This window comes from Heloderma suspectum, chromosome 16, assembly GCF_057233095.1.
Source record: "Heloderma suspectum isolate Gila_16-S chromosome 16, 16-S_ref, whole genome shotgun sequence".
In the NCBI taxonomy this organism is placed as follows: Eukaryota; Metazoa; Chordata; class Lepidosauria; order Squamata; family Helodermatidae; genus Heloderma; species Heloderma suspectum.
The window spans coordinates 9,959,589-9,982,005 of record NC_139473.1 but is presented as its reverse complement, the minus strand read 5'-3'; the positions used below and the strand labels follow the sequence as shown (position 1 = coordinate 9,982,005).

The 22,417-nt window shown below is 48.9% G+C and overlaps 1 protein-coding gene across 5 annotated transcripts in view; it reads left to right on the top strand.

Annotated features, from left to right (window-relative positions):
- Window positions 1-3,759: 3,759 nt before the first annotated feature.
- AKAP1 (A-kinase anchoring protein 1) overlaps window positions 3,760-22,417 on the top strand; it is a 53,399-nt gene continuing 34,741 nt past the window's right edge. Inside the window, exon 1 of one of the 5 annotated variants that reach the window (XM_084822905.1) lies at window positions 3,760-3,986. The gene's annotated coding sequence lies outside the window, so the exon portion shown is untranslated. Of the gene's footprint in view, window positions 3,987-4,281; window positions 5,074-6,315; window positions 6,623-22,417 lie in introns of those variants that run through there. The other 4 variants (XM_084822903.1, XR_014786151.1, XM_084822908.1 and 1 more) reach the window with 4 other exon arrangements.

The following is a 22,417-nucleotide window of genomic DNA, read 5'->3' as shown; positions in this document are numbered from 1 at the left end:
TAGGTAGGAGGTACTCCTTGAAGCGGCTGCCCTCAGTCCCAGTCATTCCAATAGCTCTACTCTAGGTAGGAGGTACTCCTTGAAGCGGCTACCCTCAGTCCCAGTCATTCCAATAGCTCTACTCTAGGTAGGAGGTACTCCTTGAAGCGGCTGCCCTCAGTCCCAGTCATTCCAATGGCTCTACTCTAGGTAGGAGTTACTCCTTGAAGCAGGTACGCTCAGTCCCAGTCATTCCAATGGCTCTACTCTAGGTAGGAGGTACTCCTTGAAGCAGGTACGCTCAGTCCCAGTCATTCCAATGGCTCTACTCTAGGTAGGAGTTACTCCTTGAAGCGGATACCCTCAGTCCCAGTCATTCCAATGGCTCTACTCTAGGTAGGAGGTACTCCTTGAAGCAGCTACCCTCAGTCCCAGTCATTCCAATGGCTCTACTCTAGGTAGGAGGTACTCCTTGAAGCGGCTGCCCTCAGTCCCAGTCATTCCAATAGCTCTACTCTAGGTAGGAGGTACTCCTTGAAGCGGCTACCCTCAGTCCCAGTCATTCCAATAGCTCTACTCTAGGTAGGAGGTACTCCTTGAAGCGGCTGCCCTCAGTCCCAGTCATTCCAATGGCTCTACTCTAGGTAGGAGTTACTCCTTGAAGCAGGTACGCTCAGTCCCAGTCATTCCAATGGCTCTACTCTAGGTAGGAGGTACTCCTTGAAGCAGGTACGCTCAGTCCCAGTCATTCCAATGGCTCTACTCTAGGTAGGAGTTACTCCTTGAAGCGGATACCCTCAGTCCCAGTCATTCCAATAGCTCTACTCTAGGTAGGAGGTACTCCTTGAAGCGGCTACCCTCAGTCCCAGTCATTCCAATGGCTCTACTCTAGGTAGGAGTTACTCCTTGAAGCCGGTATGCTCAGTCCCAGTCATTCCAATGGCTCTACTCTAGGTAGGGGTTACTCCTTGAAGCAGCTACCCTCAGTCCCAGTCATTCCAATGGCTCTACTCTAGGTAGGAGGTACTCCTTGAAGCGGCTGCCCTCAGTCCCAGTCATTCCAATAGCTCTACTCTAGGTAGGAGGTACTCCTTGAAGCGGCTACCCTCAGTCCCAGTCATTCCAATAGCTCTACTCTAGGTAGGAGGTACTCCTTGAAGCGGCTGCCCTCAGTCCCAGTCATTCCAATGGCTCTACTCTAGGTAGGAGTTACTCCTTGAAGCAGGTACGCTCAGTCCCAGTCATTCCAATGGCTCTACTCTAGGTAGGAGGTACTCCTTGAAGCAGGTACACTCAGTCCCAGTCATTCCAATGGCTCTACTCTAGGTAGGAGTTACTCCTTGAAGCGGATACCCTCAGTCCCAGTCATTCCAACAGCTCTACTCTAGGTAGGAGGTACTCCTTGAAGCGGCTACCCTCAGTCCCAGTCATTCCAATGGCTCTACTCTAGGTAGGAGTTACTCCTTGAAGCGGTTACGCTCAGTCCCAGTCATTCCAATGGCTCTACTCTAGGTAGGAGTTACTCCTTGAAGCGGCTACCCTCAGTCCCAGTCATTCCAATGGCTCTACTCTAGGTAGGAGTTACTCCTTGAAGCCGGTATGCTCAGTCCCAGTCATTCCAATGGCTCTACTCTAGGTAGGGGCTACTCCTTGAAGCAGCTACCCTCAGTCCCAGTCATTCCAATAGCTCTACTCTAGGTAGGAGGTACTCCTTGAAGCGGCTACCCTCAGTCCCAGTCATTCCAATAGCTCTACTCTAGGTAGGAGGTACTCCTTGAAGCGGCTGCCCTCAGTCCCAGTCATTCCAATGGCTCTACTCTAGGTAGGAGTTACTCCTTGAAGCAGGTACGCTCAGTCCCAGTCATTCCAATGGCTCTACTCTAGGTAGGAGGTACTCCTTGAAGCAGGTACGCTCAGTCCCAGTCATTCCAATGGCTCTACTCTAGGTAGGAGTTACTCCTTGAAGCGGATACCCTCAGTCCCAGTCATTCCAATGGCTCTACTCTAGGTAGGAGGTACTCCTTGAAGCAGCTACCCTCAGTCCCAGTCATTCCAATGGCTCTACTCTAGGTAGGAGGTACTCCTTGAAGCGGCTGCCCTCAGTCCCAGTCATTCCAATAGCTCTACTCTAGGTAGGAGGTACTCCTTGAAGCGGCTGCCCTCAGTCCCAGTCATTCCAATAGCTCTACTCTAGGTAGGAGGTACTCCTTGAAGCGGCTGCCCTCAGTCCCAGTCATTCCAATGGCTCTACTCTAGGTAGGAGTTACTCCTTGAAGCAGGTACGCTCAGTCCCAGTCATTCCAATGGCTCTACTCTAGGTAGGAGGTACTCCTTGAAGCAGGTACGCTCAGTCCCAGTCATTCCAATGGCTCTACTCTAGGTAGGAGTTACTCCTTGAAGCGGATACCCTCAGTCCCAGTCATTCCAATGGCTCTACTCTAGGTAGGAGGTACTCCTTGAAGCAGCTACCCTCAGTCCCAGTCATTCCAATGGCTCTACTCTAGGTAGGAGGTACTCCTTGAAGCGGCTGCCCTCAGTCCCAGTCATTCCAATAGCTCTACTCTAGGTAGGAGGTACTCCTTGAAGCGGCTACCCTCAGTCCCAGTCATTCCAATAGCTCTACTCTAGGTAGGAGGTACTCCTTGAAGCGGCTGCCCTCAGTCCCAGTCATTCCAATGGCTCTACTCTAGGTAGGAGTTACTCCTTGAAGCAGGTACGCTCAGTCCCAGTCATTCCAATGGCTCTACTCTAGGTAGGAGGTACTCCTTGAAGCAGGTACGCTCAGTCCCAGTCATTCCAATGGCTCTACTCTAGGTAGGAGTTACTCCTTGAAGCGGATACCCTCAGTCCCAGTCATTCCAATGGCTCTACTCTAGGTAGGAGGTACTCCTTGAAGCAGCTACCCTCAGTCCCAGTCATTCCAATGGCTCTACTCTAGGTAGGAGGTACTCCTTGAAGCGGCTGCCCTCAGTCCCAGTCATTCCAATAGCTCTACTCTAGGTAGGAGGTACTCCTTGAAGCGGCTACCCTCAGTCCCAGTCATTCCAATAGCTCTACTCTAGGTAGGAGGTACTCCTTGAAGCGGCTGCCCTCAGTCCCAGTCATTCCAATGGCTCTACTCTAGGTAGGAGTTACTCCTTGAAGCAGGTACGCTCAGTCCCAGTCATTCCAATGGCTCTACTCTAGGTAGGAGGTACTCCTTGAAGCAGGTACGCTCAGTCCCAGTCATTCCAATGGCTCTACTCTAGGTAGGAGTTACTCCTTGAAGCGGATACCCTCAGTCCCAGTCATTCCAATGGCTCTACTCTAGGTAGGGGTTACTCAGTGAAATGAATGGGATTTAGGTTAGTCAGGCCTAACCTCAGTCCCAGACATTTGAACGGGTCTACTCAAAGTAGGGCTTCCGTGGGCTCTTTCCCTGAGGTGGCAACGCTGTGCACGCTGACTTGGGCGCGAGCCTCCCTGGGGGGCGGCGGGGCTTACTCCCGAGTAAGCACGCGCAGAGGAGCCCCTCCGTAGGGGGTCTTCAGCGCCCCGGCCCGGCCCGGCCCTCAGGCCGAGGCCCGCCTCGCGCCAGGAAGCGCGCGCTCTCGCCGCGCATGCGCACGCGCCGCCGCCCGCCCCTACTTCCTCTCGCCCTCTGACTGGCCATCCCGGCCGAGCGAGGGGGCGTGGCTTCCCCCCGGGGGTCTCGCGCGAGCAGCCGCCGAGGAGGAGGAGGAGGAGGAGGAGAAGAAGGAGGGGGCGGGCGGGCGGAGGGGGCGGGGCGGCTGGAACGCCGAGCGAGCGGTGGGCGGGGCGAATGGAACGTTGTGTATATCGGTCGAATGTCTCAGCGTTCCGAAAGGCCCGGCGGGGCGACACGTGGGGGGACGATTGAGCGGCCCGCGGCGGGCGGAGGGGCAGGGAGCGGCTCACGGGGGCTTGGCACCGGCACCAGGGGTGGGACAGCCCGGAGGAGGCGGCGGAGGAGGCGGCGGCGGCGGGCGAGCCCCGCCGGACGGATCGTGAGTAGCGGCTTCCGCGGCGGGCTTAAGGCGCTAGTCCTCATGCGCCGCTCCCGGGGCGGGGAGGGGCTTCCTGCCGACTCAGCCGGCGTGGGCAGCGGTCCGCGTGCCTGGGAGGACGTGGGCCTCCGGCGGCGCCCGCGCGCTGCCCGCCCTGAGAGGGCTCCGCTTTCACCTTCGCGCTCCCTCGCGCATATGGAGGCCGCGTCCCCCGCTCGCCCCCGCTGCGGCGCCTCCCCGGAGGGCGGGCGCGCTCGGCCCCGCGGCGTGCAGGGGAAGCGCCGCCTGCCTCGCCAGAGGGGCGCAGGAGCAGGCCTGGGCAGCCTCGCGCCCGCCTGAGCTTCCCCGCTGCGGCCGGGCGGCCCGGCTGCCCAGCGCGTGGCCCCCCGTCCGGCCCTGCCGGGCTCTGGGTCGCCCTCCCCCTGGCGTTCACGCGGGGCGCGGGCCCTGGGACAGGAGCCGCGTGCCTCAGGAGGGCAGGGGGTTAACCCTGGTTAAGCATCGCTCCGCCCTCCTTTCCCCCGACCATCGTCCAGCCGGTTATCACGCGTTGTGCGTGTTCAGAAGAGCGCCACGGGCAGCGCTGAACGGAGAACTGCGCCTCTCCTCCCTTGCCGCGATCCGCCCTTAGCCCAGCAGCGCTGCCATGAACGCTGCCTGGCTTCTCCCGCTTCCCACGTGCCCTGTTGCACGGTCTCCTTTGTCGGTTTCTTTGCACTAGCACTTTTTTCCTGCAGCTTCCTCTCTCTCTCGCTCTCGCTGTCTTTGTAGTAGTAGGAGGAGGAGGAGGAGACGTGTGTTTCACCCCAGGGATGGGCGTTTGTGCTTTACGGCCAAACGCTGTGTCGAGCGCCAGGTGCTGCACAAAGCCACAAGGACATCTGGCCAGAGGTTCTTTAGTGCGGCATGTGGAGATTGTGACCTTCCTAGTATTGGGGAGGCGAAGATAATTCAAGCCTTGGAGGAACAGGTGTCAGGCCTACCCAGAAGTTGGCGCCAGCAAGCACGCACATGCACGCACATGCACACACAGAGATTTGTGTCTTCTCTGGGCTCCTAAAAGAGTCACTGGGTTGGACTGAAATGTGTGAGTTGTTGTTCTGCTTTCTAGCCCCCTCGCATGTCCTCCAGGGCACCCGAGGTAACCTTCCCCGTGATACGCTTACGCATTGCTTCCCTCCCCGGGAGGGAGATCTGGTATGGCGTGGAGACGTAAAAGTGCATGTTAGGGATCGAGAAACACCCGATTCAAACCTAGCTTGCTTTGTGGCTTCTGTGTTGCTTTTTATGGTCTATTCTACAGGGCTGTTGTGTTGTTGAGCCCTCAGACTGCAAATGCTATATAAAATCCAAAGTGGTGTTGAGTTGCGGGTGGTGTGTTGAGTGGTGCAAGGGGCTGGTTGTGGCTCTTCTGGGGGGTGGGGTCGTTGCATCGTGGGACTCGACATGTGACAGATTTCGGTGGTGGCAAGTTAAGTTAAAATGCGTTTTCAGGTGTGAAGCTCGCTGTCTCCAGTGGTTATGCTGGGAGAATGAATACTTTGAGGGAGGAACGAATAATCAACGGAAATAATAGGCTCTCCTCTGGATTTAAAAGCTCTTGACTTGTAAGCCTCTGGCCCAAACAGAGGAAATACAAGGAATAAAAACAAGCTGGGGTGTGTTTGCTATGACATTTGTTTGAGCCAGATGGAGTGTACGAATTCCTCTAGAGGAATTGCCACACCCTCCTACTGTTCTTCCACTTATTTAATGTGGATCAGCAAAGACTTCTACCTTAAGGATACGTTAATATTTTTCGGGAAGTGCCTTGATTGTAAATGCAGCAGCAAGGCTAAAGAATGCCCTGCTGTAATGCATCCCGTGTGCCCATCACTCGCGTTTTTTCTAAATCAGTAGATCAGTGCTAAAGTCGATGCGTTTGGTTTGTTTTTCTGTAAACCGCGGTGGGGCTGCTTTTGAGTGACAGGTGACGTGTAAATACAGCTCAGCGATGATGGTAACAAAAGGGGTTTGTGAACAAGGGCCAAGTTCAGGGTCTCTTTGCCTTCCACCACCGTAGGAGTGGAAATAGCTTGGGGAGACGGGGAGCGAAAACTTTCCCGGGACAAGGTCATGCACACCCCTGTGCTTGCTTTCTCTTCTAAAGATTGCTGTTGCCTAGCTGGTCCCAAGGGTTCTTCAAGCAAGGCCTAGTTAGCTGGCTAGTAAGCGAGCGTGCGCTCTCTCTCTCCCTCTCTCCTTCCAAACGAGATTACAGGGCTCTCTCCCTGGCATAAGTGACTGCTGGAGGTCACCCTCGCTGCCGCGCGTCGCACTCTCCCTCTTTGGAGGAGGGTTACTGTTAGATGGTAACTTGAGAAATGTCACTCCCTCCCCGGTGCTGCCTCATCCAGTCTTTCTTCCGCTGGAATCGAGGCTTTCCTCATTGGCTCCACCATGTGCTTCCTTCATCTTGCAAGCTACCTTCAGCCGGAACAGGGGCGGGGAGAGGAGGAAGGAAGCCCCCGGCTTTGCTGCGCCTGGAGCACCCCCTGCCCACAACGCTGGCATGCGTTCCCAAGCAAGAGCGAGCGGTCACCTTGCGGGCAGATTTTAAGCAGCCCTTTTACTGTGGAGCGGCCGCTGGCCATGTGGTGGGTCTGACTGCGTGGAGAGCCGGGCGCCTTTAAGGCCAGCCTTGTTGTGCACCTGGAGCTGCTTGGAGGAGGGGGAGTGTGGAGGCGGTCGTGCTTCCCGTGTTGTGTAGTTGAAGGCGACTGATAATGGGCCCGTTCTGCAGCTGGTGGTGGCTGTTTCACTTTAGAGTGCTTGGAAATGTTACTTGAGCAATGCTTAGAACCGCCCTGCGAAGTCGTTTACCTGGTATTACGGATGGGGGCATTTGAACTGGAAGCTTCCCGGACCACAGCTTGTACTCTTAGTCATGACGCTGGGGTAAACCAGATGAAAGGTCCATCTAAATCGTTGTCTTGCTTCTCCCGGTGGCCAGCCAGGTGCCTCCAGGAAACCCACAAGCAGGGCGTGAAGGAAACAGCTGTCCCCTGCCACTGTGCCCCAGCATACTGCCTCTGACCACGGAGGCTCCATTTTTTGCAATTGATAGACTTGTCCTTAGCTGTGAATTTGTCTAATCCCCCTTTAATGCCATCGAAGCTGCTGGGCATTGCGGTGAATCCCAGCGTTTCTTCATGCAATACCTCTTAGGATCCTCAGGGAAGGGTCTTTCTGAGTCCAGTTGCCTGAGATCCTTTTGACTGGAGATTGCACAGACTGAGCCAACTAGATGTCCCCAACAGGACATGGAAACAGCTGGTAGTCTGAACCTGGAGGTGGCATATAGCGTTACCCTAATTCTCCGCTAACTTGTCTGAGCCCCTTTTCAGACTTCCTGAGTTGGTGGCCGTCACCACATTTTGTGGCACTGAATTCCCATAGTTTAACCATGTGCTGTTAAACGATGCAAGGTTTAGCTGCGTATTTTGGTCTTTGCCAACTTCACTGGATCACCCTGTGTTCTAGAATTATGAGAGGGTGGTGGGAACATCTATGTCTCCACTTTCTTCACAGCTGGTTAATACACCTCAATCAAGCCCCCCTCCCATTAATCCTTTAGCACCTTGTTGGGTGTTCTGGGGGTGGAAACTGGTATTAATTATGTTAATATTTATACATTTTAGGGATTTGTACCTCACCCTTCAAGAAATTCCTAAACTGTTTTATAGAAAGTTACATCATAAGAACATAAGAGCCCTGCTGGATCAGATCAAGGACCCATCTGGGCCAGCGTTCTGTTCACGCAGTGGCCAACCAGCTGCCCACGGAAAACCCACACGCAGGACATCCCACTGTTGCATAGGGTACCTGGTGCTTTAAATCCAAGTGGTCGATTTTGGCCCACACACCTGCTTTGCTGCGGCCTCAGCTGCTCCCAAGCCATTCACTGGGGAAAGTATCTTTTTTTGTAAGTGTGCAAAATCTGTCCAGATAAGTAGAATATATAGAAAACTAGCAAATACTGGAACGTTCATGTACCAACCTCCCAAAATAAAGCCACGTTTAAAAATAAAATATTTCACTTTTTCTAGACAACGATTGGACTCCTATACTTCTGCAAGTAGCTACTGGTAATGTCCCCTGTGTGTCATTTCAGGTTGTGCTTCATTGGACAGCTATGGAATGGAACTAGCCTTTGGCATGTTTCACCTAAGCTGACAAAGGGACGTAGGTTGCAACTGGTACCTGGGGAACTTTATCCTGCCCTCCAAAATGCTGAGCGTGGTGTGCATGGTTCTTCCCTCCCCATTTGTCCTCTCAACAACGCTGTGAGGAATGTTAGGCTGAGAGATAAGTGAGTGGCCCAAAGTCACCCAGCGAGCTTCATGGCTGAGTTGCCCAGGTCCTAATCCAGGGGTGGGCAGCTTGCAGCCCTCCAGATGTTTTGGCCTACACCTCCCATCAACCCTTGCCAGCACAGCCAATGGTGAGGGATCATGGGAGTTGTAGGCCAAAACATCAGGAGGGCCGCGAGCTGCCCACGCGTGTCCCAGTTCAACTCTCTAGCCACTAACATCGCATGATTGCGAAACTTTGGAGCAGCTTGGAGACGGAAACTGGTGCTACCTCTCGTGTTTTGAATTTATAAAGTGCTCCATGAGTTCTACTTTATTCTGCCAACAGTGTTTGTAATGTAGGATGCTTCTGTTATCACTTTACGGATTGGCAGGGGGTAGGGGCGACTGAGGCAGGGGTGTATCAAGTTAGATGCTTTCTACGCTGGCCGTGTGCTTTAGCACTGAACCACAAACTGGGGCAAGCAGCTCTTCCAGAAAGAGGCATGGTCCTGCCTGGGTCTGTGTTGGCAATTGATTGTGCTGCCTCGCCAATTTTCTGTCTTGCTAGTTTAAATGGCAGGGACTTGGTATAACTTCTCAGGTGGTGAAGGCGGTGTAAAAGAGCTAGGCGAGGATTTTTAGGGACGCACAGAATAATTATAGTTTGCTGACTCTGTTGTGTGTGCATCCTTCTTTGCCTTTAAGGCTTCGGCGGTAAGACCTCTCATTCTTTCTTGGTAACCTTTGGAGATTATATTGTTCCATTTTAGAGATTGAGGGACTGAGGATACAAGATGGTCTGAGGTAGGTACTCAATGAGTCCATGGCTGCCCTGGGGTTTGCACCCAGATTTAAGCCCATTGTATGCTTTGTCTGCTGCAGGGGTGTTGAACCTGAGGCCCATGGGCCAAATCTGGCCCAAGCGGAGTCCGGGTCTGGCTTCGGGAATTCCCTTTCCCCCAACCATCCAAGCGGAGGCCGGGTCTGGCCCAACCGCCAATTTGGTGGCTTCCTGGCTTTCCCGCATGTTTTTTCCCCATTCTAAAAGGTTGAAGTGCCTCTCCTAAGGCATAGTTATTGACAGTAAGAGATTTACTCTAAAATAGGCTTGTATTTGGGTATTTTTGTTTCACCCCCTTTTTTTGGCCCTGCCCACTTCTGGACTGCAACCCTGAGAGCTTCTCCAAAATGAAATTTGACTCATGGGCTGATAGTTCAGCATCCCTCATCTACTGGATTGCATAATTCAGGGTGTGCCTTGAAGTGCCCCAATATCTCACCCTATTTTAGCCGCAAGTGAGGGTGGTGGTTGTTTTTTTTTTTTTTTAATGATTGATTGCATTTCTATACCAACCCTTAGCTGAAGCGCTCTGGGTCGTTTACAAAGCTGGAAAATGTTTAAAAATACATTACACAAAGTGTAGAACCATTTTGATAAAAACATAAACAGGCAGCATGCACGCTGAGGACATATATCTAAAAACAATTTTAAACCATCAACGCTAAGAAAAATCCAGGGCCTGATTAAAGTCTCATTATATGCTGCCAAACACCTGAGAGAAGAGGAAGGTCTTCACCTGGCGCTGAAAAGATAATGCTGGCTCCAGGCAGGCCTTGCTGGGGGGAACATTCCAAAATTAGGGGGCCACCACAGAGAAGGCCCTCTCCCTTGTTGCCACCTTCTGAGCCTCCCTTGGGGGAAGCTCCTGGAAGAGGACTTTAGATGTTGGATATAGTGTACAGATAGGTTGTTGTTGGCTATATTTCTTCCTTTTACTGTTGGCTACATTTATGTACCTCTGTTCCTCCTGCATTCTCAGCACAGTGTACAAAGTTGTTCCTTACCTCCTCATTTGATCCTCACCACGATTCCGTTAGCAGAGCTAGACTGAGAGAGTCTGACAGGCCCAAGGTGACTTTTAAGGCTGAGTGGGGGATTTGAACTGGGCTCTCCCCAATACTAGTCAGACGCTAGCTATTATGTCACACAAGTGTTTTTGTCCTCTGAAATAAGGCTTCCAACTCCCTCTGCAAAGTGCTGCTCAAAAGCCCATGATGTAAACATACTGTAGTGCTACTTGGTTGTAGTCCAGGTTTGCTCATGGGCCTCAAAACGAGGGATTGGGGTTGCATTAAAGCAGCTGGCTCTCTAGCCTTGTGTGATGTCAGAGCAGTTGGGGCCAATCAAGACTGAAGGCACTGTGATGCTTCTTATTGGCTCACGGGCTTTCAAGTAAAGGCTGGGCGGCTAGTTCGGCTGTAAAGTAGCATGGGGGCCTCCTCATAATACCGGGACTGATCACGCAATAGTGTCAAAAGAGAGGTGGGGCGAACAAATCAAAAGCGAAGGTAGAAGTGAAGGACAGCCTCCTCCCTTTAAGGGGGGAAGTTGAACCGCACTCTTGGCCTGTCACACTTGACTAGTTCATGATTTATCTCCGAAGCAAGGAAAAACATTTTGTGCAAAGTGACCTTGGTTCACTCCATAGCTGGGAACGTACTCACTTGGGGCGAGTCCTGTGTAGCACAGAAGCTCATAGGATCTTATGTAAAGAAGTTGATCCCACAAGAGTTCCTTCTTGGCCTTTTCTCTGCCTTCTTGGCTTGCTTTTGCGAATCAGCAGTTTGGCTAGGCAAAGGCCATCTGCTCTGAAAAAGGAACCCCTCCCTCCTTCGGGGCAGAGGCGATGGACAAATAAAAAAACAAGGAAATGCTTCGAAGCAGCAAGAGGGGAGCGTGATAGGCCTAGCATGCTTGGCCTAGGCCGCAGAATGCTGTGCTGTGATCAGTGCAAGCAAAATGGAGGCTGAGTGCTTAATCCCGGCAGAGAAAGTTTCACTTCTTAAAACACGTGCGCGTGTGCGAGAGTGTGGACTGAATTCTTGGCCGATTCTTTATCATGTGTAAACGGCGCGCACTCGCACACAAACTAACGCTACATCTGTGAGCGAGTTAAATCTTTATGAGCGCAGAAGCTGGACTCTGTGGCCTGTGGAAATCATGCAGATTTCCACAACTTCTGGGAATGGGTGGGCTTGCAAGAAGATGAGTGTGCGGAATGATACGGCGTAGCTACCAGTGTGCAGTAAACCTCAGTATATCCCCCTTCTTGGCTGACAAGGAATTTTATTTGGCAACTCTTTTGCCATCTGCGGTTTTGTCATGCCTTGCTCACAAACATTGAAATGTGTATTTGGAACAGTGAGGGTTAGAAGCTTGCTGGGGGGAAAGGAAGAAAAACGACTTGAGATCTGGGAGAGGTAAATTCTGGCGTTACTGTGCTCTGTGACTTTGGTTCCTTTATGCAAGCCTGTATAAAGGAGCATTTAAGTGGAATATTATCCCTCTCTTATCTCCGTGACGGAGTTGTGGTAGTGCTGCTGCTGTGTTTGTTCGTCCTTGTACAGTACCCTGATGGCGTTCATTTTCACTTTACCTGTGGAGGGCGAAATGTTCTAGGTGCTAAAATGGGTAAAAGCTGTAACTGGATTTGCGCTCTGGTTCTAAGAGTGCGACCCCAAATGCTATGCTCCCAGGGCTACATTGACTTAAAACGATTCTTTTTTTGTAGTTTCCCCAAAGAAGTGTAACTACACCTGCATGAATTATACAAGGAACATTCCTTTTATCAACTGTGGCCTGAAACTGGGTCCACACATGGAGATCTAGTGTGGCATAGTGGATGGAGTGTCAGACCTAGGACTGGGAGAGCCAGGTTCAAATCCCCACTCAGCCATGAAGCTCCTTGGGTGACCTTACAGGCCATCTGCACTCACGCAACTTAAACTACCTCACAGGGTTGTTGTGAGGATAAAATTGGGAGTGGAGGGAGGGAAGCACGTGTTCCACTCTGCAACTGTTGGAGGAAGGGCAAGATAAAACTGCAATTAAAACACAAAGCTAGGGGTGGGAGGGGGATGCTGTCTTAGCCAATATGGTGCGCCGTACTTCCTGGAGCATGGGGTTATTTCCCTAGGGGATTCCAGCAGGCTCTTAGCAATAGCAGCAGGAATGCATGTCGTGTACTAGAAGATGAGTTGGAATTGTACGGATAGGGGTGGAAATGATTGTGGACTCATCACTTGGCATTCCGCAATATCGCTGCCCTTTAACGTCGAGCGTGTCTTTAAGTGCCTAGAAATTAACATTCATCAAGGAATTGCTTAAAGCAGCCTTTTCCAACCTGGTGCCCTCCAGATGTGTTGGGCTGTAGCACCCATAATTCCTAGCCAGTATGGCTAGGCCATGGGAATTATGGGGGAAGTCTGGCTTGGAGGAACTGCCATGACGTAACCTTCTCCATTTGCAAAAACAAAAATCCTCTTAGTCTGGTCAAAGAAACCCCAGTGACTTCATAGTTTTAAAAAATGAGATACATTTGACTAACTCCAGCATAATGAAAAAAAAAAACCCAGCTGTATTAAAGAAGTGAGAACAACTCTTCCAGGCCTAAGTCAGACTTTGTCTGGCAGCAGTTTTCCATGATTTTGAGCAGAGAGAGGTGTTTGCTATCACCTACTACCTGTTATGCCAGGGATAAAACCTTACTTGGTTATTTCTTTGTTTCAGTTGTAGCCCGCCTTTCTACCAAGAAAATGGCACTCAAGGCAGCTTACAGTCCTGGACAAATAAAAACTTGATTCAGACAATAATAAAATACATTAAGAACACGATCCTATGTATGTTTAGACAGAAAAAAGGCCCACAGCTCCCAGCGTGCCCTAGCCAGAATGGGGCATGCTGGGCCTGGGTGGCTTGGGGGGTGCTAGGAGTCGTAGACCCTTTTTCTGTCTAAATATTTATTTATTGCATTTATATCCCACCTTTTTTCCTCCTTAAGGAACTCAAGGCGGCATACATAATCCTCCTCTCCCATTTTATCCTCACAACAACAACCCTGTGAGGTAGGTTGGGCTTGAGAGTCTCTGGCTGGCCCAAGGTCACCCAGTGAGCTTCCATGGCCAAGTGGGGACTAGAACCCAGATCTCCCGGCACCCAGTCCAACAGTCTCACGTATTTTTTCTGTCTAAATAGGCATAGGGTTGCGCCTTAAAAGCACAAATAAAAGCCCAATTTTTACAGAATAAAAACAGCATTCAACCCAGCAGACCAGCTTACATACCAAAGGCCTGCTTGTACAAAAACGTCTTCAGCTGCCGGTGGAGAGACAGCCAACCTAGCCTCCCTCGTCGGGGAGTTCCACGGCTTGGGAGCCGCCACCGAGAGGGCCCTGTCTTGTGTCCCCACCAAACACGCCTCTGAAGGCAGTGGTGGTGCTGAGAGAACAACCTGTCCCGGAGATCTTAAAGACCGACTGTCTGCATAGATGGCAGTTCCTCTGCTACTGAGCTACAGCCCTTCCCCAGTGCCCAGGGATTAACATGCAACAGCGCCTTGGCTGAGTTTCATTATGACTATGTACCACTCCGAGTGCATTTGCCAGGTGGGGATACATAAATTTAATAACTAAATTCTTTCCCCCTCCAGCACTGGTGAGGTTTATTGGCTGCGGTGGCTTAGTGGTTAAGACGCTGAACTGCAGACTGGAAGGTTTGGCAGGTCAGCAGTTCGAGACCCAAGTGTTGTGTGACGGAGTGAGCTCCCGTCTTCAGTCCCAGCTTCTGCCAACCTAGCAGTTCGAAAGCAAGAAATTGCATGTAGATAAATAGGTACTGCCTCGGCGGGAAAGGTAACAGCGTTCCATGCACCTCGGTGTTCGGTCATGCTGGCCACATGACCACGGAAGCGTCTTTGGACTACGCTGGCTGTTCGGCTTAGAAACTGGGATGAGCACCGCACCCTAGAGTCGGACACGACTGGCTGGGGACACCTTTACCTTTTTTATTGTCCTTATGCTAAGCCTGCAAATTGGGACGGGTAGGGGGGAGCAGATATCATCTCCGAGGGTATTGAAACACCGCAAAACCTCTAACCTTTGTGGAGGAGGATGGATGGCACATGAAGTGACACCGGTTTGGGGAGGGGCGGCTTTTATATTTTACACTCCTTACTCTGGTCAGTTATGACCCCAAATCTATCTGGATAAATAAAGTATTCTCCCCCACAGCCAGTCCTTAGGCAGAAAGACTTCCAGAGGCTCTTACAGTTAGTCATTCAACAAGATAGTCACTGACCACAGTCTTACAATCTAAAAAAGACACGAGACACAAGGAAAAAGTGATGAGGAGGGAAGTGGAAAACATTACACGGACTTGCACCAGGGCTGGCGCGATGGGCCTGCTTGCCCTCTCATTTCAGCGTGGGAGGGAGTCCTACTGGAGCAGGCCCTGATGTTCCCTTTGCCTGATCCTGTCTCTCTCTCTCCATCTTCTTTCTCACAGGGCTGTTGATATAACCCAAGCACGTAGGGTTAGGCAGCTATCTGCCTGATGTGTGTATTTCCTGCCGTGGAAGCTCCAGGTCCTTTGATCCAGGTGCTATCAACCTGAAACTACTAAAAATGGTTATTTATTAACCTGATGTTAGTGGTTTGTCTCAGTTCTCCTTGACAGGTGTTCTGTGTTTCTCGCGACCGTGTATACTCCTCACCAGCAAAAACTGAGTGGTAAAAATGACCTTTTACTGGATACCTTAAAATGGAGCACAGGTTCTGATGCAAGGCATAGGGCAGTAACGAGGGGTGGAAAACATTTCCAGAATTAAAAATCTTTCCCCAAATGCACAATTTCATAGAATGAATAACATGCTGCAATGAATGCAGTACAAAACAAGCTAGGCCGCTCGAATGGATGCAATGCTAGTCAAATCCAGAATTTAAATTCTGATTAACTTGTCAGGTGAGTCTATCTAGGAAGCATGTATAATTATGTACACAGCTCTTTAGGCATGCTAAAATTAGTCTGCCAACAGTCCTTCCTTTCACCCCGTTAATACTGTGGCCTGGCTTGCATGTAACAACAACCCAGAGTATGAGTCGTTGTTGAATCATGGGTTGTCGTTACATGTGAACCCTGCACTTTGGTTTAACTATGGGTTGTTAGCCACAAATAACCCAGGAAGAGAACCCATGGTTTGTTGTTGAGTTTTGAACTCTAGGTTGTTCGTGGTTGGCTGCCTCAGGGTTCACACATAATGACAGCCCATGATTTAACGACAGCCCATACTCAACCTGTACCAGAGTACAGTTGTTATGTGAGAACCTGGTCCAAGGGAACATTGTGGTGTCAAGTTGTCATGTCATAATATATTTACAAGTATTCCAGCAAAAAATTAGTTTCCAAGTGTCGCTTTTGTTGGAGTATAACATTAGACGACGCTGGTATTGTGTGTTTCCTTTGAACATGCTTTTGAAGCTTACTCCCACATAAGTGTGCATTTTGTTCAATTTAAGAAGCTGCTCAGATCAAGAAATCTTCAGGTTTTTTCCTAGAAGGTTCTTGCCCTGATGTGACTTACAAAGCCACCTTGTATGCGTTCGCTTCAAGGAGACTTTGGGCAAAACCAACTGACCTTTTTAGCTTACAGTTAGGATTTTATTGTACTGGGTCAAAGATAGGGTGGATTGATTTAAAGCAAGGCAATTTAAATCAGTGATTTAAACCAGCAAGAAAAAGTCTATTTAAATCACTGATTTGAATAATTTTTCCCATTGAAACTTTTCCATATATTTCCTCAACAGTGGTGCAAATCTGACCACTAAAGCATGTTAATTTACAGCTAAATCGAGTATTAAAGGGTAAACTTCAGAGTGAGCATTGCGCTGTTTCATTCTTACAAGCAGGCTTTGCATTTGTTTGTGTCACTGTATATATTTTGCATGCTTTCCTTTTTAACCTATGAGGGAATGTCTTTAAAATATTCCCATATAGGGTCTTTCTAATGACCAGTACCTGTTACAGTTTGAGGTCAATAGCACAGTCCTGTACATGTCTCCTCAGAAAGACATTCCATTGACTTCAGTGGGGCTTACTCCCAGGCAAGTGGTTATAGAATTGCATCCTTAATACGGGAATACAGAACGATGCACACAGGGCAATGTTGTCTTTTCTCTTTTTCTTCCTACTGTTGCTCCTTTCTGCTTTACGAAATGCCATGACTGATAAATCAAAGCAAGGTTTGATAGTTACCGGGCAGAAAGCAAATCCAATTTATCTTTTTTTAATCAGATTTTTGGGATTTTTTTAAAGCATCAGTTTTTATCCACCATGCTATATTGCCTTTCTGTCTTAACTAAATCCTCTGCCTTTCTTGGCCCAGTTCCACCATCACGTAAGCACAGAAGTACAACAATCCAGTCTAACACATGTGACTTTACACAGAGAAACTGAAAGCTCAGAACTTCCACAAAGCCAGAAGCAATTGGGCCCGACAGAGCCATTTTCATGAGCTGAAAAACTGAAATGAATGCCCATGTTTCATTGGTAGGTCACTTCAGTTTTATGAAACTGTAAGTGGAGTTTTAGCATGTTGATGGAGAGATATAATTGTAACTATGTATTTTTTAAGTGAGATAAATTTAAATTTGTTTTTTAATCAGTTTTTTTAAAAAACTAATTTTTATCCAATTTATTTCAATTTTTTTTATTTCATTGCAGCTTTTGTAATAGAAATACTGTATCTCAAGACTGAAAGTTGTCAAAGTGCAATAAAATTGTTGATGATAACTAAATCAAGTCAACCATGCTAAGTCAGATCTCAATCAATCTTTAGAACAGCAGAAAATGTTCCCTTTCAAAACTTTAGGGAAACCCTCATGGCTGAGAGTAGTCCCTCCCCAAACATGGCTGCCCTTTCGTTGGGAAGGTCAGTTTCTGTCAGTTACGTTGCTTTGCCGATGTTTTGGACCACACCTCCCATTATCCTCAGCCAGCATGGCCCATGGAAATTGTAGTCCAACACATCTGAAGACATTGTTATTTCGAGAGCCCTTGAGTGACCACCCACTGTTTATTACATTCAGAATTTGATTCTTTTAAAATGTTTTAATAGTTTTAACACAGTGTTTTATTCATTTATCTCTGCTGTTCGCTGCTCCGAAACCTTTTGATGTGGAACAGTATATAGGTATTGTAAATAAAATAAACCGGAAGGCTGGCTTTATGTGCAATATAACATTTCAGCGGTTAGTGATTCCCAGTTCTGCCACGTTTCTCTGCTGACATTCCTAAATCGCAGTTGTAGCAGGAAGAGGGATTGACAAGAGAAAAACGCTCTAATTCGCAGCTCAATTAGTTTTTAAGGCGTTGCAAGACTCTGTTGCAGTGTGTGCAACTTTCCCTGCTCCCCCTCTGGAATTTTATTAGCCTGCTTGCCTTAAGAGACTTTTGGGCAAGTAAAAACAAGATCCTCTTTTCTCTCCCCCCCCCAACATATATGTCATGGGAAGGGCACACAAATTAATATCTACGTCTAGACTTGCAAATGTTCCCAAATGTTTTGCAAGCCACCGCTTGAATTTTGTAGGGAAACACACAGCAAGCTTCAAAACTTGCCCTTTACCTCATCTGTGCAGAGGCCTAAACCGTTCACTGGGCAGGCAGAAGGGGGCTTCTTATGGAGGTTTTACGGGAGCACCCCTACTATGCAGGGCAGTTCGGGGGGCACCGACTCTCAGGCTGCGGCGGAGGCTGAAATGCATGTTGGCGTTTGAGAAACGCTGGGTATGTTGGCCTTTGTAGATGGGTGCAGTAGGCCCTTTAACCATGGGATGTGGGGAGGAGGCGGTTAAAAATACTCTTAGGAAGAAACTGCAAGGAGCTCATACAGCCTTATACTAAATCAGATCTTTGGTCTACTTAGCTCGGTATTGTCTGCACCAGTCTTCCTCAACCTAGTCACTTGCAGATGTGGTGGCTGGGCATGGTGGGATTTGTAGTACAGCACATCTGGAAGGCATCAGGTTGGGGGGCTGGTCTACACCAGGGGTGGGCAGAAGGTAGATTTCCAGATGTTTGGGTCTTCAACTCCCGGAAGCTCCTGCTAGCATGACCGGTGGCCAGGAATGCTGGAAGTTGATGAAGAGAACATCGGACATCTACTTTCTGCCCACCTCCTCTCTACTCTGGCAGTGCCTCTCCAGGGTTCAGGCCGTTGTCTTTCCCAGGCCTAGCTGGAGATGCCAGGAATTGAACCTGAGACCTTCTGCATGCAAGGCCTGTGTTGGAACACTTAGCCACCCCTTTTCTACACTTTGCTATTCTCTTCTGGCGTATTGATTACCTGAAAGGAACCTCTTCTGTTCTGACTGCTGCGTTTTCTCTCGTCTTCTCGTCCTGATTGCATTTGTCCTCCGAGCTTTGTACACCGTTGCTCTCCGTTTACGCTGTTTCGTTTTTGCATATTTAGCTGTTCTTCTTGGTTTCCTTGTAAATTGGTTCAGGCATAGATTTATGGAGAAGGAGTACTAAGGATCAATTCTCTTCAGATTTTTAGGCAACCTTTGCTTGGTCATCTGGGGGAGTTTCTTAGCTCCCCTTAGGTGATCGGGTGAAAACCTTGGCAGCATTTCTGCCCCAAGCGTGGCAAAAAAAAAAAAGCAGCATTACGGGGAGGATACCTTCTGCATGGCAGGCTCTGGGTCAGTAGGCGTACTGTCTTTTCTGTCTTGTGTAGTATTGGGGGGCGTCATCCTGGGGCAAATTAGTGGAGCTCGCTGAAAACCTGCATGATAATGAAGATAGTGAGTGGGTCATGGTTTCTATACAGGGGTGAGAGGAAGCAGCCCCCCCCCCCCATTTTATACCGCAGTTGGAGAAACTAAGGGTGGGAGTGCAATAGATTCATTTCTTACATTTATATCTTGCCTTTCCTTCAAGGAGCCCAAGGCCGCTTACATTACCTCCTCCTCTCTATTTTATCCTCATAACAATCCTGTGAGGTAGGCTAGGCTGAGAGTCAGTGACTGGCCCAAAGTCACCCAGTCAACTTCATGGCTGAGTGGGAACCAGAACCCTGATCTCCTGCGTCCCAGTCCAACACTGTAACCACTACACCACACAGGTTCTGAGTTCCTAAACCCGTGAACCTTCTATGTAGCTTGTGCCATTTTGTGGCTGGCTGGGGCATGCTGGGAGTTGTAGGGCTTTTCTCTTTCTAAACGTGCATAGGGTTGTGCCCTTATGGTAGCATCAGCTTTCCTGTCTGCAGCCCTCCCTTGCTGCCGCCATCTCCGCTCTGCTGCTTCTCCGCTGACTTGTTTGCTTTAGTGCCGGAGTGCTTTATTCGGGTAATTTGGGGCAAAGTGCATACATAGTTTAGCCCCCAAACAATGCTCCTTGCCGGGCACAGCATGAAATCCACACAGTGTGTTATCAGAAGTGGGTTACAAGCTTGGTGGAAAATCCAGTGTTTTGTTGTTGTTTTTTTAAGGCACTCAACTTGCATTTTTTGCATCCTACTGCCCTGTCTTCAGTGACAAGAGCTGAACTTTTTCACTGGCCCTATTAGCTTCACTCATACGTAGCAGCCATATTTTCTGCCCAAGCATGTAGATCCCAAAATGGGATGTTGGGGATAAGCCCTGGGCATTTGTAAGTGGCAAGTACTTTTGCATGTGAGAACGGTTTAGTCCTTTAGGTCTCGACTGAGCTGGTGTGGTTCAGTGTACAGAGCCGGATTTTGCAATCCTGGCTTCAGCTCCCAGTTTATGGACTTGTTGGATAGTCTTGGGCAAACACGAGCTTCTGTGTTCCCTTCTGTAAAATGGCAAAGTAGCAGTCTGCATCACAGATTTTTTATGATGGCAGGCTAGATTATGAAACATTTGGGACAACTTTTTATATATCAAACATAGGTAGGGCTCCTGTGTGTTCTGTAATTCCATAGCTTTGATATTGGGCCTACAGTTCAGCTTATGAAAAAGCCTGGCCTCTTCTTCTTTTTGGTATATGTGTAAATAAAAGTTTCTAGTCCTTATGACAGAAGATAACCTTGAAAATGTGTTAGCGATGCTTTTTAAGTTACAAAACCGAGAGAAGTGGCTGGATTTCTTTGGGAGGTCCAGGGAGTGGGGTCCTACTGTCTTACTTCTGTCTCTTCAAGACAAGTAGATCAGATCTGATTTCTTTATTTGTATATAGTAATCAAACCGTCACGAAACGTATCTAACAAAGGATGCTAGATATCAATACAAACATAACACAAACCCTGATCATATAGAATGAACTTGGAATTCTGGATCTCTGACTAAAATAAGTAACTTCTACACGAACCTGTATAATATTATATCAAAGCACTCATGAACGTAGAGTTCTGAATCTCCTTGACTAGCCAAAACATTCTCCTTTAAGAAAGACTACTAGAAATATCCCACTTTTTCATACTTTATAATTAGTATCATCTATACGAGCTTTTATTGGCATCCGCGTTTTGTTCCTTGATCTACAGCATGATATGTACAATAACCACACATTTAACTTATCATGGCTCTATACCAGAGGTGGGCAAGTTATGGCCCTCTGGATGTTATGGCCTAGAACTCCCATCAGCCATAGCCCGCATAGCCAGTGGCGAGGGTTCATGGGAGTTGTAGGCCAGAACATCTGGAGGGCCACACGTTCCCCACCCCTGCCCTACACCTGCACTGTATTTCAGTGTGATCTGTTGGAGACTCAGGACTATAGCTCTGTAGTCCCAGATACAATTCCTGGCATCTCCATTTAAAAGGTTCAGGTAGCAGGTGATGTGGAAGACCTCCAGCTGAGATCCCTGGAGAACTGGAGATGATATTGCGCTAGATGGACAATTGCCTAGGGAGGTGGTGGGCTCTCCCACACTGGAGGCATTCAAGATAAGGCTGGGCAGCCATCTGTCAGGGATGCTTTGACTTGAACGCCTGCATTGAGCAGCGGGTTGGACTCAATGGTCCTATAGGCCCCTTCCAACCTTACTATTCTATGATTCTGTGAAGCTGGACAGCCGCCTGTCAGGGATGCTTTGACCTGGATACCTGCATTGAGCAGGGGGTTGGTATCGATGGTCCTATAGGCCCCTTCCAACCCTATTATTCTGTGATTCTATGACAAAGAACCTGATCTTGTAGAAGACAACTTCCAGTGTTACCAAGTCCAGCTTTTCTTTCTCCGCCCTCAAACCTCCAGGCCTTCATTAGACATTGTTTACAAGTGCTTTGCAGCAATGAGAACTAGTCTCTTGCTCCCTCTGTTTATTCTCATAAGGTGTTTTTCTTTTTTTAAACCGCACCAGTTTCCATAGTGCTCCACACTGATTTTAAAAAGTGGGTTGCATATGTTTAGTTAATGCAGGGGCTACACAGTTCTGCGTGCTGTATAAATCATAGGTTTCTTTGTTCGGAGCCTGAAAATTCTAGAGGAGAGGGATTCATTTGTAACCCCCACCTTAAGCCGTATCCAGTAATTTCTTCCTGCTTGGGTTTGCTTCCGCCCCCCTGTAACATCACCACGTGACAAAGCACAGCTAAATTTATGGGTGTTTCCTAGAGGATCTGGGATAGACAGGGCAGTTTGGATGGGAGGGGGGCGTTTATTTCCAACTGCAAATCTTGGTGGACTAGAAGCAGCGTTGGGCTTCATGGTTTCATCTTGCCAGAGTATTTGTAGCAGTCTTGTGCCAAACCTTCATGTGTGAGGGTCTGTAGCCTGAGAAATAAATAAATACAATCCTGTTTTTATTTTTTTACTAGGGTACCAAGTTGACTTATCTCTTCTGGAATCTCCAGCTTCTGTGTGGGCTTATAAGGCAGCTCGTGTGTCCTTTGGCTATTTTTAGCGTGGAAAAAATTCCCCCGCCCCCGTGACTTCAGTTTTTAATGCGGCAGGGTCCCATCCAGCCTGCCTCTTCAACAGGGCGGCTGTGTTCTCTGACACTGCATCATGCATCTTTCTAATGCTGCCATATTACGCAATTATGTTGTTATGCGATTCGATGGAGAAGCCTGTGAAATGTTAGTGGCATGTCCCTGTTTAGGGTTTTGTATTGTGGCTCTGATCTCCCTTTTCCTTCCAGACGTGTTCTGCCACCCTGTACTATCCTAACTTTGCCCTACCAAGATCTGTGCTGACATGGACTAGAAATTCGGAGTGTTTCATAGATGGAAGGAAGGATGCAAAGAAATTTACTCTGAGGGAGGGGAAAAATTTACCTTTATTTATGTTACG